This window comes from Manacus vitellinus, unplaced genomic scaffold (genome assembly GCF_001715985.3).
Source record: "Manacus vitellinus isolate BGI_N305 unplaced genomic scaffold, ASM171598v3 scaffold_5_pilon, whole genome shotgun sequence".
NCBI lineage: Eukaryota > Metazoa > Chordata > Aves > Passeriformes > Pipridae > Manacus > Manacus vitellinus.
Window position 1 is genome coordinate 203,866 of NW_021940682.1, and position 15,075 is coordinate 218,940.

At 38.1% G+C, this 15,075-nt stretch overlaps 1 protein-coding gene across 4 annotated transcripts in view; it reads left to right on the forward strand.

The window, feature by feature from the left end:
* Positions 1 to 15,075, forward strand: part of CALD1 (caldesmon 1) — a 196,852-nt gene that overhangs the window by 20,543 nt on the left and 161,234 nt on the right. For 2 of the 4 annotated variants that reach the window (XM_018080460.3, XM_018080463.3), the window contains exon 2: positions 14,628 to 14,693. The exons of the other annotated variants lie outside the window; for them this stretch is intronic. The gene's annotated coding sequence lies outside the window, so the exon portion shown is untranslated. The remainder of the gene's footprint in view (positions 1 to 14,627; positions 14,694 to 15,075) is intronic. 4 annotated transcript variants of the gene reach the window in all.

A 15,075-nucleotide genomic window follows, 5' to 3' on the forward strand; every position in this document is an offset into this window, starting at 1 on the left:
GTAGAAATCCAGATGCATGCTTTAAAGTTCAGTTTACTCTGGATCTGTACTCAAGCAGGCAAAGACAGAGTATTGGTCCAGATCAGGATGCTTAAATCACCAACTCATGTCTTAATTTCTCTTCTTTTTATTCAGTTTAAAATCTCCATTTAAAATCTGGTTAGCCAAGAAATTTTCTGAACGCCGTGATCTGGAATATTCCCTCAAAGCAGTATCTGTTAAGTTATTTTTAGATTGCTGATTCATTGCCTATGTCTACTTAGGTTTTCAATTCTTTCTTGATCGCTGTCAAGCCCAGGGCAGTAATAAAAAGAAGCCTCTAGTCTTGTACTCCGTGCTTGGTTTTCCCACATCCTCTGATTTCTGTCATGGCAGGACATGTTGATAACAATGTACCCTGGTATTCAGCATGATCATTCATGTTGTGTTTCTTGAAAAATATTATTTAACGGAAGCTTGCTTGTAAGAAATACTGGACGAGCTGTGTTGAAATGAAATTAATTTTTCTTCCAGAAGAAGATAGCCTAAACAGAAGCTTTTATCAGACTTCCCCCCTGCTCTGAGAGAGGCCAGCTGTTAGGAAGAAGGAAGGGATGTGTGCAGGCTTCATACTCGTGCCATGGTTGGCCTTTTTTTTAATGCAGACTGTTGGTAGGGCTGCTCATTTGTAGTAACTATAGTTGCTTTTCCAATCAAGTGAAAAACTGTCAGGGTCATGGCTTAGGAAATTTTGTTCCATTGGCACAAAGCATCATCAAGTATCGTGAGGCAGACTAGAAAAAATAAATTTGTGAATTTTTCCAGCCATGTAGTGCTTGACTGTTACTGTACGATGAGTAAAGGTACTCAAAATACACATTCCTTTGGGTTTTATTTCCAAATCTGAAAAAACAAATAGTCTATCTACAGCCTCTCTAATGGAAAATGATTCCCAAGGGATCTGAGAACTTCTGTTCTTTTTCCAGTAACTAAAAAGTTAGCACTGAAACAGGAAGTGCATATAAATAACTATTCAGCAAACATGTTACATATTTATATAGTAAAGAGTTTAGAGGTTAAAAGTGTCCAGTTGGTACTGGGAATGCTCCGAATTTTCCAGGCTTAAAGTTTCATTTTTGTATTTTAAACCACAGAGAAAAATATAAGTACTTATCAAATATTTGCATTTATCCACATTCTTTGAAATTACATGTCAGAATGATATTTTAAAGGTTCTTTGAACTTACTCAATGGTTGTGGAAATTCTGTGGTCTGCTCTGTCCCATAACTACAAGTTTTGGTTGTTACTTTTCAAATTTCCAAAACAATTAATTAGAAAAAGAACAAAAATTAACACACTGTAACAAGGAGAGAAGAAATTTCCTTACCCACGTCCCCTCCTGAAAAAGGTTTTTACAGAGCATGGGTGGTAGGAGAAGTAGGGCTTGGAAACTTTGTGCATAAAATCAATGGGAATACATTCCAAGGTCAACAAAATATATTGTGGATCTAATTCTGTAACCTGTGACTCCTATAAACATGCCTTTTCAACATGGAAAGTACCACAGCTCCAGTGGGAATACTGAAGTGAAATGGGTTAACAGGGGAGGCTTGACTCTTTCTCTTTGGTAATCTTAAAGCAGATCATCCCTCTGGAATTCAGATGTGATTTTGGGAAACATGTATCAGACATGCTAGACTTCTTGAACACTTGTTATGATAACACACCAGAACTGGAAAACTCGAGAAAAAAAATGAAGCAAAGGACTTACTTTGCAAAGAGTGGAAGTTAAGGAGAGCTACTACTGCCTGATACTACAGCTGCTGCTACTTATAATTCAGATAAAAAGCACAGATGATATCGGGATCAAGACAGTGGGGGTATAGTGAACAGTGATGAAGATAAGACAGCTGTATAGTGCACTATGTATCCCTCAATAAAGTGACTCTGTTCAGATAAATCGTTGTAATGCGGCCAAAAGTAAAATCATATATTAAGTAATGAGAAAAATGAAATGAGGGATTGTATTTATGGTGCATGAACAATATAAAAAAACTCTAATAAAAATCAAATTTTGGTACCTCCTCTGGGACAGATGTTGGCTACTAACAGGCTCTATGATTCTAGTAGAGAAAATCCTATCAAATAGCTAGAATCTGAAGCCAGACAGGTAAATTAAACACACATTTTTACACTTAGGGCAATGAAGCACTGGAAGAATAAGGTTTGGTTGATTCTTTGTCTCTGGGTGGTGTTAAGAAAACATGACATCTACTTCATGTCACAATGTCCCACAGTTGTTTTTTTTTTTTCTTCTTTCTTCTAGTTCACAAGTCCCCTCGAGAGTGCTATCTAAAAACTGATTTGGGGGTACATGTGCACTAGGGTCACAAGTCCTGCTAGGCAATTTAGAATCTTTCTGATCACACCTGAAGTGAGAATGTTTTGCAACAGGAGTGTTGAGCTTGTTTAATTAAAACCCCAAGAGGAATAACTTTCTTACAGTGTTAATAAACTGTGCTGTAGAGCCTGTCTGGAGGAGTTCTCAAAGAAAAGTTCTCTGGAGGTGTCTGGAAAGACAAGAAATACACAAAATAGAACTTATGGAAAATAATGAGTTCTTACAGAGCAAATATAAAGGCTGATACTGGCTTATTGCAAAATGGCTTTGGAAGTCCTGTGCATTAAGAAATCAGAAACTGGGAGCAACCAGCAAGATACATGCCCTTCTGAGTGGGTTCTTTAATGGGAGACATTTTTAGGCTGGAATTTATTGTAGGTTTAACTTCATATTAATGACTCACATAAATTAGAGAAAAACAATGTGATATAAGTGAGATGTATTGCTCTACTGCATCTGCAGAATGAGAGCAAGACATTTTAATAACTAATAATGATATAATCTCAAATTACTTCAGTAGACAGTAGATATCTCAGTGACATAATAGTACAAGAAAATGTTATTTAATGTTTACTTTAATCTACAGTTTATACAGAATGGCATGAATTCACTTTGAGCTATTTCTGCTTTTCATATTAATTTTGCTTTTAGAGGTTTAAGAATAAAGAAGTATGAACTTGCACTCTGTATTTATCAATAGACCAAATTGGTGACAGTTGATTAATGGTTTTGTAGGACATTTTGTGAGCTTGACTTAAACAGAAAACCAAACCTCATACCTTTTATTATTTATATGACTTTTCTGCAGAAATCAGGATGGCTGCGTGTTTGATATATTTTTTCATGTGTGATATGGTCAGAAAATGGGTGTGAGTGAGAAGGAAGGCTAATTCTGCTGTGGCATTTGTAATTCCAAGAAGCTGGGAAGGTCACAAAGAAAAGTAGATATTACAGAGAATCAGCAAAAGCCTTTGGGTTTGTTTTTTGGTTTGTTTTGTTGTCATTTTTGTTTGTTTGTTTTGTATTTTTTTTCAAGTTTGCATTCATACTCCTGAGGAGGAATAAGAGACAAGAATTGTGAGAAATGGCAGTAGAATTTAGCAAGAGACTGTTGAATTTGGGAGGAAATGAGGGAAAGAAATGAAGATAGCACTGGATCTGCAAGTTTGAGATGAGAGAGAGGAAGGAGGGCAGAGATGTGAGGAGTAATAGAGGACAGACAGAAACAAAGATGAGTGCAGTTTTTGAAGAACCAGTCTGAAATAATACTATGAAAACGAGGGTAGGAAGGAATGAACATGAGATGAGCAGGTGATTGGAATGACAGTCGTGGAACTGAGATCAGAAATACCAGCTCTGGGTACTACTGGAGGTGACAAATTATTTAACACAGATTTTGAAGGCTGTTGCATTTCCATTTAGGTGTGATGTTGTTTAGTATGTTGTAGGCTAGTAGTCTATCTGGTTAATTTCAATTTTGTTAACTGCAATAATTAAAGGCAAATGTGTTGATTCCGGCACTGTTTCATCTAGTGGAAAAGAAATTTTTCCTGTTTAGCATGGACACTTCATGTACCTGATGGTAAAAAGTGACTGAGTGGAAAATCCCACCTACGGTATTTTAATGGACCAAAAGAAAGTAGTTACACTTTTCAACCCTGGGAAAGAAAATGTAGTGCAAGACACTTATATGTTATGTGTATGTTTTTATATAAATTCCCTACTCTCCAGAAGCTTTTGGTGATTACACACCCTATCGTCCTGCTCATCAGTCTTTTGGTAATGTATTGTACCATCAGTGTTGCCCTTATATATCCTTAACATAACAGAGCTGATCCTTGTGTTCAGTGTTGTTATTTAATGCTTGGTGTATTAGGCAGCAATGTAGGCAGCAATAAGACTATCAGTCTTCTGTGACTGGTCTGGTTATAGTTCCAGTGTTTGTCTAAGCTCAGAAAAAAATTGTTCATAACACCTATCATGAGATTTTAGGAGTTTGCTGCTTTTTATCTTTTTTTTTTTTTTTCCTTGAAGAGCATTAAAATGTGTACAGGGTAAATCACTGACTCTGTTTCTATGAATCTGGCCCCTGGTCAGTGTTCCACTGCGTTGATGTCCTGGGTAGGACACATCATGACAGAGTATCAGTCTTCAGCTCTGATCATGATTAACTGACTAAGTGTGAACCTTGTGCAAAGTAACAGAAGGTGGATCTGCCATCACATGAGCCTTTAGAAGTGAGTTTTCATCTGAATGGTTTTGGGTTAGCCTGAGACACAGATCCAAGTTTAATGCAGAATTTGCGTCTTTTTATATCCAGCACTTTTACTTTCATTTTCCCTGTCAATAAATTTGATGAGGCTTGACTTCTTTATAGGACTCCATGGCACATTTTTAAACTGTTCTTTTGTGACTCGAAGTTATATTTTCAAATGTGTGCTTGTATAGGCTTCTCTGTTGCATCTTTCATCCCCTTTTCTAGATGTCTCCCTGTAAATGTCAGACACTCCATCAGTTCTATGACTTCATGTACCTTCATGTAGTGCTGGTAACCCAGGATGTTTAACAAGTCTGCATGTGTCTTGTCAACACCAGTCGTGCTTTGGACTAGGCCTATTCCCAAGTCATATAGATTGATGACTGTGAGTGACTGCAACAGAACAGTGCCATCCCACTGCCTAAACTTTGCCTCCCTTTGGACCTGACAGTGCCATTGTCCCAGGAATAAGGACAAGGGGAATATTATCTCCCTGTGCCCATTGGAGAACACATTTCCAAAGAAGTTTCTGGCTGCACTAAATATGATATCATCTTAGCATCTTTGCAAGACCTGTCACTCCAGAAACTTCCAGTGAGGTTTCTTTTTGGTCATCTTGCTGTGAGCTCTCTGTTCATGAAGACTTTCATCAAGATGATTCATCTTGAATCCACTGTGTGTTGTCCTCTGTGTGGTTTTGGTAGGGTATTGCACTATGATTGGCAGGGTTACCTGAGTGGTGACAGTGTGATAAGATCTATCTGATCAGCATGACTCAGGTTTGTGTGGTCACTATCAGCACCTCATGATGTCTGTGTGCTCTTTTTGAATGTTAGGAAGCTGCATGGCTTTAACCAGTAATAACTGGTTAAACTAGTAATAACTGTAATAGCCAGTAATAACTGATACAACTCAGTTGTACTCTGACAAATTCTCCTTGTTCTCTTCACGTGTTGCCAAGTAACACATGCAGTTTTATAGCCATCTTCCAGCTTATATAATATGTCTGGGTCTGTGTACTATATTGCACTGTAATATATATGACAGATAGATATATATATACACACCTTTCCAAGCTTTGTAGTCTGGCCAAAACAGTATTGCAATGGGGATTGGCTGGTGGCTTGTTGGGTTGGATGTAGTGAATAGAGATTGACCATGTGAGGCAGTTCTCTTCCTTACAGACTGTCAGTCAGGTTTGGCAGTGTTGTCTCAAGTAGCAGGCAAATACTTGCTGGACTTGGAGTAAGTGACTGACGCTGGTATCTTCTGTTTTTAAAGAACATTTAACTAGTAGGGGTAAAATGAAGACAGAAAGTGTTAAAAGATATGATTTCCCTCTGCTGTGGTGGTTTTCAGTTCACATAGGAACTGTAGTTGACCCTGACTGCAATTAGTCTGGATTAAAATTTGGACACTGCAGTCCACATGCATGGAAAAAAATAGAGAAATAAATTCCTTTGTGAGAGCTGATTTTTGCAGAAATGCCTTTTGGTTGAAGTACTACACGCATTTTACAAAGTTCATGTACCTCTGCTGTTTATTTTAAGAGATCTGAATTTATTTGGTGTAGATTTATTTCAATTATCTAATCAGAAGCAGACACATAACTTCTTAGGCTATCAAAGGTATTCAGGAATGTATGACAAGTTTCAAAGGAATGCATAAGATCTTGCTACACATCTTACTATACATTTTTGCAGAGAAGAGTTAATTAAATTTTCCCTTTCTGCCCAGAAATTACTTTTAGGCTAAATTAAATATGTGGGGTTCTAAGGCTTTTGAGTGTTCTCTCTTCTTGCCTTAGTCTTGTGACTGATTAAACAGCCAAATGCTTATCTGGATCAAAGAAGTAATAAGCAAAGGGGCATCCTTAGGCCACTTATCAGTTGAAAACAATTTTAACTGTCAGGTATCCAATTTTCAAAGCACATAGCCTGCCAAATGGATTAAGCAGTGGGGACTATGTATAATAGTGTTTATTTGCAGTGAAGAAACTTCCAGGGGGAAAGAAGTGCAGTTTCCTAGAGAATATTTCTGCAGGCATGGGTTTGCTGGGGAACAAAAGGATTGTACCCCCTTTGTGAGTCCTGCTTGGTGTGGCGTGGTCTCAGTCATATGAGACATGAATTACCTTGTTATGGTACAGCCTTCTTCCCTGCTTCCATATTGGGAATTCAACTTACTCTTGGGTTAACTCCTGTGGAGACTTAATTTATGATCACTTGCTGGGAGGGAAAAAAAAACCCCAACTCTAGTTATCTGAATACACAGCATTCAAGTATGTTTTCAGGGACAATATATCAAGTTATTAGTCTTCATAATTTAGATAAGAACATGTACTTTCTTAGGAAAGACAAGGCACAGTGTCTGTACCACATTAATTCTTGACACAGTGTAACCCCATGTGATAAAGTACCTTGATAGTGCAACAAGGAGTGAATTAGAAATGCCCGGGAAGATGTATGATGCCATTCGTAAAACACAGAGATTTATGTATGACATTAACATCTCTAAGGTGGCAGAAACAGAATTGTTCTGCTAAAGCTGCATAAATGTTTTTTTTTTCCTTCCCTCCAGATGCAGTAACAAAGAGATGTCAGAGAAAGGGTTATTTAATGGGAAAAGCACTGCCTACAATTTGACAGACCAATTTTTTCATGTGTATCCTCTGGTAAATGATTAGGATTCAAATTTTTGAAATCCATGGTTGATGGCCATAATGATAGTGGCATCTTGGGGGTTATTAAATGCAAGAGTTGAGTTGCCTTTTCTTGATGTTCAGGTGTGTTTTTACCTGCTGGGAATGCTTATGTACATCATGGGTAAGAGTTAAGCAGAAGGAATGGCCCTAGAGGAGCAGGACTGGCCAACAGCAAGCACTAAGCATAGAGGTCTTCTGAAGTCCACTTTTTGAGCTCTTTCACACCAGTACCAGGAAACAGATGAGTGTTAACTCTACTGAGTCATCTTTTGTGTGGCACACTTCATCTCCCACAGTTGCATATCGAGGGGTATAAGAGAGCTGGCTGAGTGAGCCCTTTGCTGTTTTATATTGACTATTGCTGCTGTGAATTATTCTTGTTGGTTTTGTCATGCCCTGTCAGGCTGTGTTTTGCATGCACATAGAGCTGGGACAGCAGTGGGGCATCCTCACTCAGCCATGGGGCAATCCTGTCCCTCCTGCCAAGGGGAAGATTTCATTGTCTCGGATTCATTATATTACAGAGGGATGGAGCCACATTTATAATCCTTGCACAGCCCTGAAATTTGAAAATGTTGTATTGTCTGTTGGGAGTTTCTTGCTGTACAAAGTGAATTCGGTTCAGCAACAACTCGTTTTTTCAAAGATTCCTTTTTAACAGTGCAGGAAGTTCTCAGTTGTTGGGAGCCAGTGTGAAAGACAGCAGTCAGTCTGTATCATCTTAAAAGTGGAGAAGAAAAACTGTCATTGTGCACTGAGTATGGGAAACTCGAGGAATAGCTCAGTTTATAAGTAGAGGAAGGAGTTTTCTCTTGATCAGACCATCAGTGTGTAATAAACTGAGGGGGTAATAAATAATTATCTATTGAAATTGGGTTTTCCTCCTCTTTAAATAAACTGTTAGCATTTATATATAAATAGAAGTTCTGCTGTTTTTGAGGTAAGACAGTTTAATTTTGATACAAGGTATTGATCTTTTGGGGAAAGTCATCTGATGCTATGGTAGGTGTGTAACATAATGAAGATTTTTTTTTTGGAACAGTTAGTAAATGTCCCCAGAAATTTGGGGATCAGAAGTTAAAGCTGACCACATCCTTTCAAGGAGATGGTTAGTTTGCTGAAGGAAAAAAAGAAACACACAAGTATAGTCTGGCATTCAAATATGGAGTCCTTTTATATTTGGTGAAATGTCATTAATAATAATATATTACATGTAAAAACACTTTTCATCTAAAAGGTCTCCAAGATCTTTTCAAAAGTACCAAAGCTCATTGAAAGTATCATTTGGATTACACAGATTGAGGCGTAGTGAGCCTGAAGATTTTGTTTTAATTTACACTTGAAATGGGACAGGGAAAATTAGAAACCTGATTGAGGACTAGTAGGCTGGCTACCTGACAATCTTTTGGGATCTTTTTCTGTCAGGTGGAAAACAACACTGACATATGCAACTGCTGCATACAGAGGGAGTACAGAGAAGTTGACAAATGTCAGAGATGCTGACTTTCCACTTTTTGAGGCATTTTTCATTTTTATGAGGAAGGTTGACCAGAAACAGCTCCACAGTGCAAACTCTTTACTGTTTAGGGATTTGTCAGTTCCATTTTGTTGTTCATGGCATAATTTTTTTTTAATCTTGTAGTTTAAAGGGAAACAAAACCTCACTTTTATGATGTGTGAGCATATATTTCACCCTGATTTTCATAACTTTCATTGGAAAGAAGTCCTCCAAGGGGCTGTAGTCAGGTTAATGGAGTTGGAGTTCGAGGCTCCACAGAGTAGGGAAGTCCTTTAGCTCTGTTTCATAGCATGGATGCTTCTGGCTACTTTACAGAAACAAAGATGAAAGGGTGTCATTTGGCAGCACTTGTTTTCAGTAGTCACACGATGAAGAGCCTGATGGAAAGTCTTCAGTGAGTTTTTGATCAGATTGTGAAACAGTTTACCTATGAAACACCACAGAATTTAGATTTAAGAATAGATTTTGTTGGAGACCAGGCTCTATATACATATAAAAAGTCTTCAAAAATACAGCTGGAATAGGTGTTTGTGATTGCTTTAAAATCAAGAAATGAAACTGTTATAGTGATTTCTAAGAAAGTGAAAGTTAGCATGTAAGGAAACAGATGCTGAGTTTTTGGCCCTGTCAAAGTTGATGACGAAGCTTCTCTTTCTATCCAGGTGTAGTTTGTCCTCAGATTTGGCAGACTCACTGATTTTTTGGCTGTTGACTGTTTTTAACAATAATCTCTGGCCATAATACACCAGCTTTCTGGATGTCCAGTATCCTAGGCTACTAGATATCTGTAAATTCTGTATTAATTTTTAGTTCATAAATGTGGAGTGTTTTCATTCTACATCCTAAGTATGCCTGATGCTTCGGTTTGATTCAAATTGAATGCTATGTAAATCAGTACAGTAGACAGTAATTCTACTAGAGAAACACTTCAGGCCTACTTATTTTTACTTCTCATTGTTGGCAGATAGGAGAAGTTGTAGTGGTTTCATCAAAACTCACTCTTCTTCTGGAATAAAATGGACCAGTTAAATAAAAATCTTGACCCGCTCACAATGAGTGTGCAAGCATAATATAAAAAGTCCTCAAACAACCTTGTTAAGTTCACATTTTATACTGTCACACAATCATGGGATGTAAAACAATCGTCTGGCTCTTGTGGTAGATCAAAGTTCTGTTTGCTCTTTCATATTTCTCCTTAATTTGTCAAGTGGCACTAATTGTAAGCTTAGCAGGGGAGTCATGTCTTCTGTCTCACATATCAGTTTTTAACCAAAATTAAATGCATCCTTTGAAGTGCTAAAGGTGAGGCCTACAATGTTCTCCTTTCTGTTCTCACACACATCCTTACTTTTTTCTGTATTGAAAATTTGTTTCTATGCTTGGGTTACTTCCTCTTTTATGTGTATGTAATAAGCCAAATAATGATGATCTGTGTGCTGTGCTTGCCTGATATTCACACGAGATGGGAATTGAATTCTGTGGAAGGTTGAGCTGCAGGATCCAAGCTGGGCTGTGTGCTTTCCCCATACCCCATAAATGGTCAGGAGTAGTTCCTTCGAGTGGAAGCAACTTCTTTGGTGTAAATCTTGTCTGCACTGTCAGGACCCTACTGGAAAAAGTTTCTATTAGCTCAGATCTGTCTGATGCTTGTGACATATGGATTGTTGGGTGACCCATGAGTAACATCACTGTATTCAAAGAAGATTTTCAACAGTTCATTTGTTTCTTTTCTTTTATGCTGGTCCTCAAATGTCAGCCTGACTTGTCACAGATCTGACAACATAGTCCTGTCCTGCATGTTAAAACAAAGGTGGTTCATTGAATATATTTTTCCACAGACATTTTTTTCCTCAGTATTTCTGCAATGTTTTACTTTCTTTGTCTGGCATAAAAACATGAAACTGAACAACTCTAGTGAGAATTATTTGTTGGGGAACTGACAAAGCAACAGTTTATTTGAGATACTGTATCGAGCTCTCTTTTGGGGCAAATGTTGTTACAGTCAATATCTTGGAGTTTAGAAAATTCCCTATACACTGATGCCAGTTTATATGGCTTTGCACTCTGTTCTTCTTTCTTAGACTCAGACTATCTACCTGCAGAAAGTAGATGATTATTCTGAATGACTTTTTACCCTGTGTAGCTCCAAGATGTTAAATAGCTTTCTTACTACTTAGTTTTAAACAAATCTTTAAAAGATACCTTCCTTCTATAGTAAAAAAAGGCATTACAATCAAGCTGTCAGGCATTGCTTTTTCTGTGTTGATCTCAAAGATCTTTACAAAGTAGTTTGGCGTTGTTTTCCCTTTTGCCACTGACAAACTGAAGCACAAAAAAGAATTACTCATGAGACAGCACCAAACTGGAGGTGATGCCAGCCAAGTGCTCTGCCACCGTGTCACGCTGTGCTTTGAAGAGCACTAATCTCACTGTCCATGTGAGTAACATCAAACATGTTACTAAAACCATTGAAAATACTCTTCATCAAGAAGATGGATGGGATATGAAAACAGAAAAAATACTTTTTAAAATGGTCGATGGCATCATGGAGCCATAGCAATCTTTTGAAAAGTCCAGCAGAGGGTAGAATTAGATTAACTTCTTAAAAGAGATTCAAGTAATAGCATAACTCATGCTCTGTCACACGACATTTTAGCATGCACAAGTGAGCCAGACAACTGTGTTATTTTAACCCATATTCAACATTCCTATCAGGAAATCTGCTCAAAGGGCCCCACATCCATATCTTGTGTGGTACTATCATTAAATCTCTTTTTTTGCTATCGCCTGGAATTTCATTATGAACCATTAGTGATGTAATACTAAACCTATGGAATCTTAAACATGTCTTAAAATCTATGAAATAAACTAGACTCCTAACAAATGAAAAAGATGCTGTATTTTTTGTTGGTACTGCATTTTTTCAATTGGCTCATTATAATTTTTTCCCAAGTATATTTCAACTAAAATGTCTTAAAATAAACTTGCTTCATTAGATTGTTTTCTGATAAATGTTGTTTCTCTTTTCTTCTCTTTTCTGTTTCCAAGGCACTATTAGCTGGTTCATTTAAATACAAAATATGTGTTATATTTTGCCCTTTTTTGCATGAAGAGTGTTTGAGTTGCTACTGATTGCTGTAGGAGCCTGTCTTTGGATTTTTCATGGAATTGGGGGATTCTGTGAGAGTCTCTCTCTATTCTGAGATTTCCCAATGTTTCATTAATAAGCCATGTGAACTATACCAGTCTCAAACAAAGTGAAATTTGCATCTTTGAGAAGCTCCTGGGTTTGTAAAGGAGGGTATGATTCGTGCTGTACCTACTGGCAAAAAGGAAAATAGCTTTAAACTCTGACAATGTGCCTTTAGTTACACGAATGGACATTGTAGATCTTCTGTGAAATGTTTAACTAGCACAGAATCATGCTTCTATTAGGATTAGGAGTGAAAATTGAAAGGTGTGCTTTAAAAGCAGCAGATCTTCAGCAGCCAAACAAGCAAAGAACTGCCTGCTTCTTATCTTTAGTCTGTCAGAGGCATGTGCATGTGTTTCTCTGGAAGTGCCACAGAAGCTGTTCTGTTGGAGTTGGTTTCCAGCATGGAAACAGTGCTGGCTAGAGGTTAAAAAGCAGGAGCCCAGAATGCTCCAGGGAGGGGGGTGTTCAAAGTCCTGCTGACTAGGGGGAGACACTGCCCTTACAGACCTTCCTTACACTGTGCAAGGATGTGACAAAGGACAGACCACTGGCACGGGAGTGTGTTGGGCACGTTTAGGTTTTTGCTTGGCTGCTGGGATCAATCAGGATCTATGCTTAGGAAAAGTGATTCACTGCTGGCTGCCCTGTGTGGGAATGAACTGAGGGCCAGAGAGGGCTCAGCCAGACTGTGAACACCCACTGATGCTCTGTCTTCAGCGTGCTCGCAGTCATATCTCCTTGTCTAGCTGTCTTCCTTGCTCCAGAACAATAAGTTGCTGCCTCATCTTGGATTTTATCTCCAAATGTGTGGCTTTGACAGCTTTGTGACAGTTTTATGCCTTCGTATTGCTGACATAACCTTCAGTCCCATCCAACTCTTAGCCTGTCACGAAGTCATGTTGGGTGTATGGTGACAACACAGCTCAGTGCATTGCCCACTTGTAGAACTGTAATTGTCCTCCTGATGTCTATCAGAAGACCTTTGCTGTGAAAACCTATTTTTTTGAACAAAGGGTAAATTTCAGCCGTGTAGCAAAGTCTCAGGCTGGGCAAAATATTGTTTGGCTTGTATTTTATTCCTTACATCAGCACACATTGAAACTCCAGCAAAATAAGTTAGGAAAATGAGTGGTGAGGTAAAAAATATGTGTTTTATAAATATAGGCTACCAATGGTCAGTTTAAATGTTCAGGGAACACTCAATAGGTCTGCCAGTGTGTACTAAAATTGGAATAACCTCAGGGACGGGAGCTGAGTGTAGGTAAGGTGTTCAGCACAGTGAGACTGGGTACTAGAGATCCTTCAGAGCAGATCATGCTTTAAATTCCACTCTTCCTTTGTGAGTCTGATGACAAACTTGTCAAAAATAGTTTTGCAGATTTAAACAATCAAAACCAAACAAAACCTTCCTCCCACAAACCCCTGTCTCCTCAGAGTTTTCTTTGAGCTATAGATTCACTACTGATATTGGCTTAGGAATGGGCTGGCTGCCCAATACAGTTGTCCCACAAAAATGTACAGAATCTCTCTTTTAGTCTCCTATAAAGAAAAACATGGAACAAAAATGTCAGAGGGAAAATATAAGTAAAATAGGTCGTGACCTTCTTTGCAGTAAATATATGCAGGAATTAAAGGTTCTTCAAAAAGCCATTCTTTTCTAAAATTCTAATGTTTATGTTGATGATTGAGTCCAGAACTGATAGAGGCAGTAGGACAGATGGATGAATAGTGGGAGTGTTAACCAAAAATATCTGATTTTGAAAAAGGGTTCTGTCTGCACATGCAACATTCACACACACATTGTGTTTTTGAATGCTGACAAGGAAACAACAGGCAACCTGCCTTAGTTTTTTTTTTCCTGTTATGTAATGGACTATCACACATTGTCATCAAGGTGTTGTTAACAGAAATCATCAGAAATTCAGCTTCATGTTTGAGTTATGAAGGGGACTAAATGCTGTACTTTGTGCAAGGCTTATGGCTAACTGTGCTTTTTCTCATCATTGGTGAAAAATACTGTGAAAAAACTGTGCTGCTCTAGTTCAAGTAACAGACAAAACTGCTTTAGGTGTCTGTGCTGTTAAAGTAGAAATTCAAAGACTTACTCTAATAGGTAAGGTAAAAGTGTAAAAGAAGTTACCTTGTTATAACAGGTAGAATTATTGCTTTACCATTTTAATATAATCCTTTAATCAGTCATATATATTCATATAAAAAGCTTGTTAAAAATAACATCTTAAGGGAGATTTTCAAAAGCACACAAGAAGTCTATGAGCTGCAACCTATTACACCTTTCTGTCAAATTTTAGTCTTCAGCCTGGTTCAGCTGTAATAGTTAGGAATTTTCATCTGAGGATGACTGCCCTACTGAGCATTTCAAATGTGGTTTTCTATATATGTGGTTCTTCACTGTGGGTTGCTTGCTATTAGGGTATCAAGGAGATTCTGCTGTGGTGGTTTTCATGTTGCCTCTTCAGGTAAGAGGTTGCATGGAAAGATATTTTTTACCATTTGTCTGCTTTAAAATGTCTGCAGCCCAGACCCACTTATTGGATGCCTTTTGATCCTAGGAGCTGAATAAAAGCAGACCAAGCAATCCCTGGGAATTTCTGCAACCAGAATTGCTGGGAAACAAGGTAATTCAGCACATCTAGTGCTTTCCTCTGAATCAGCACCATACCAGATATGGTTTCAATGAGTTTTTTGGCTGCTATTCATGCCTCATGCCCTGAGTCAGGGCTCCAAAGACGTTCAGAAATCCAGGTTTGATTTCTGTAGGTATTCAGATTTTTATGCCATAGTGGGAAGAGTTGTCCTCAGCATTTTGGTCCCCCAAAGGTTATGGCCTTTCATGGCTGTTGCAATGAAGTAAGTAATTTTGTTTCTTTGTTTAGGTTATAGAAAAGAGGACCAAGCTCTTTCCAGGAGAATGGAAATAGGTAGCCCTCGTGCCATTGGTGATTTTTGCTAATGCCTGCTCTGCCACCTAAGTGTTCCCATATTTAATACCATAGAACA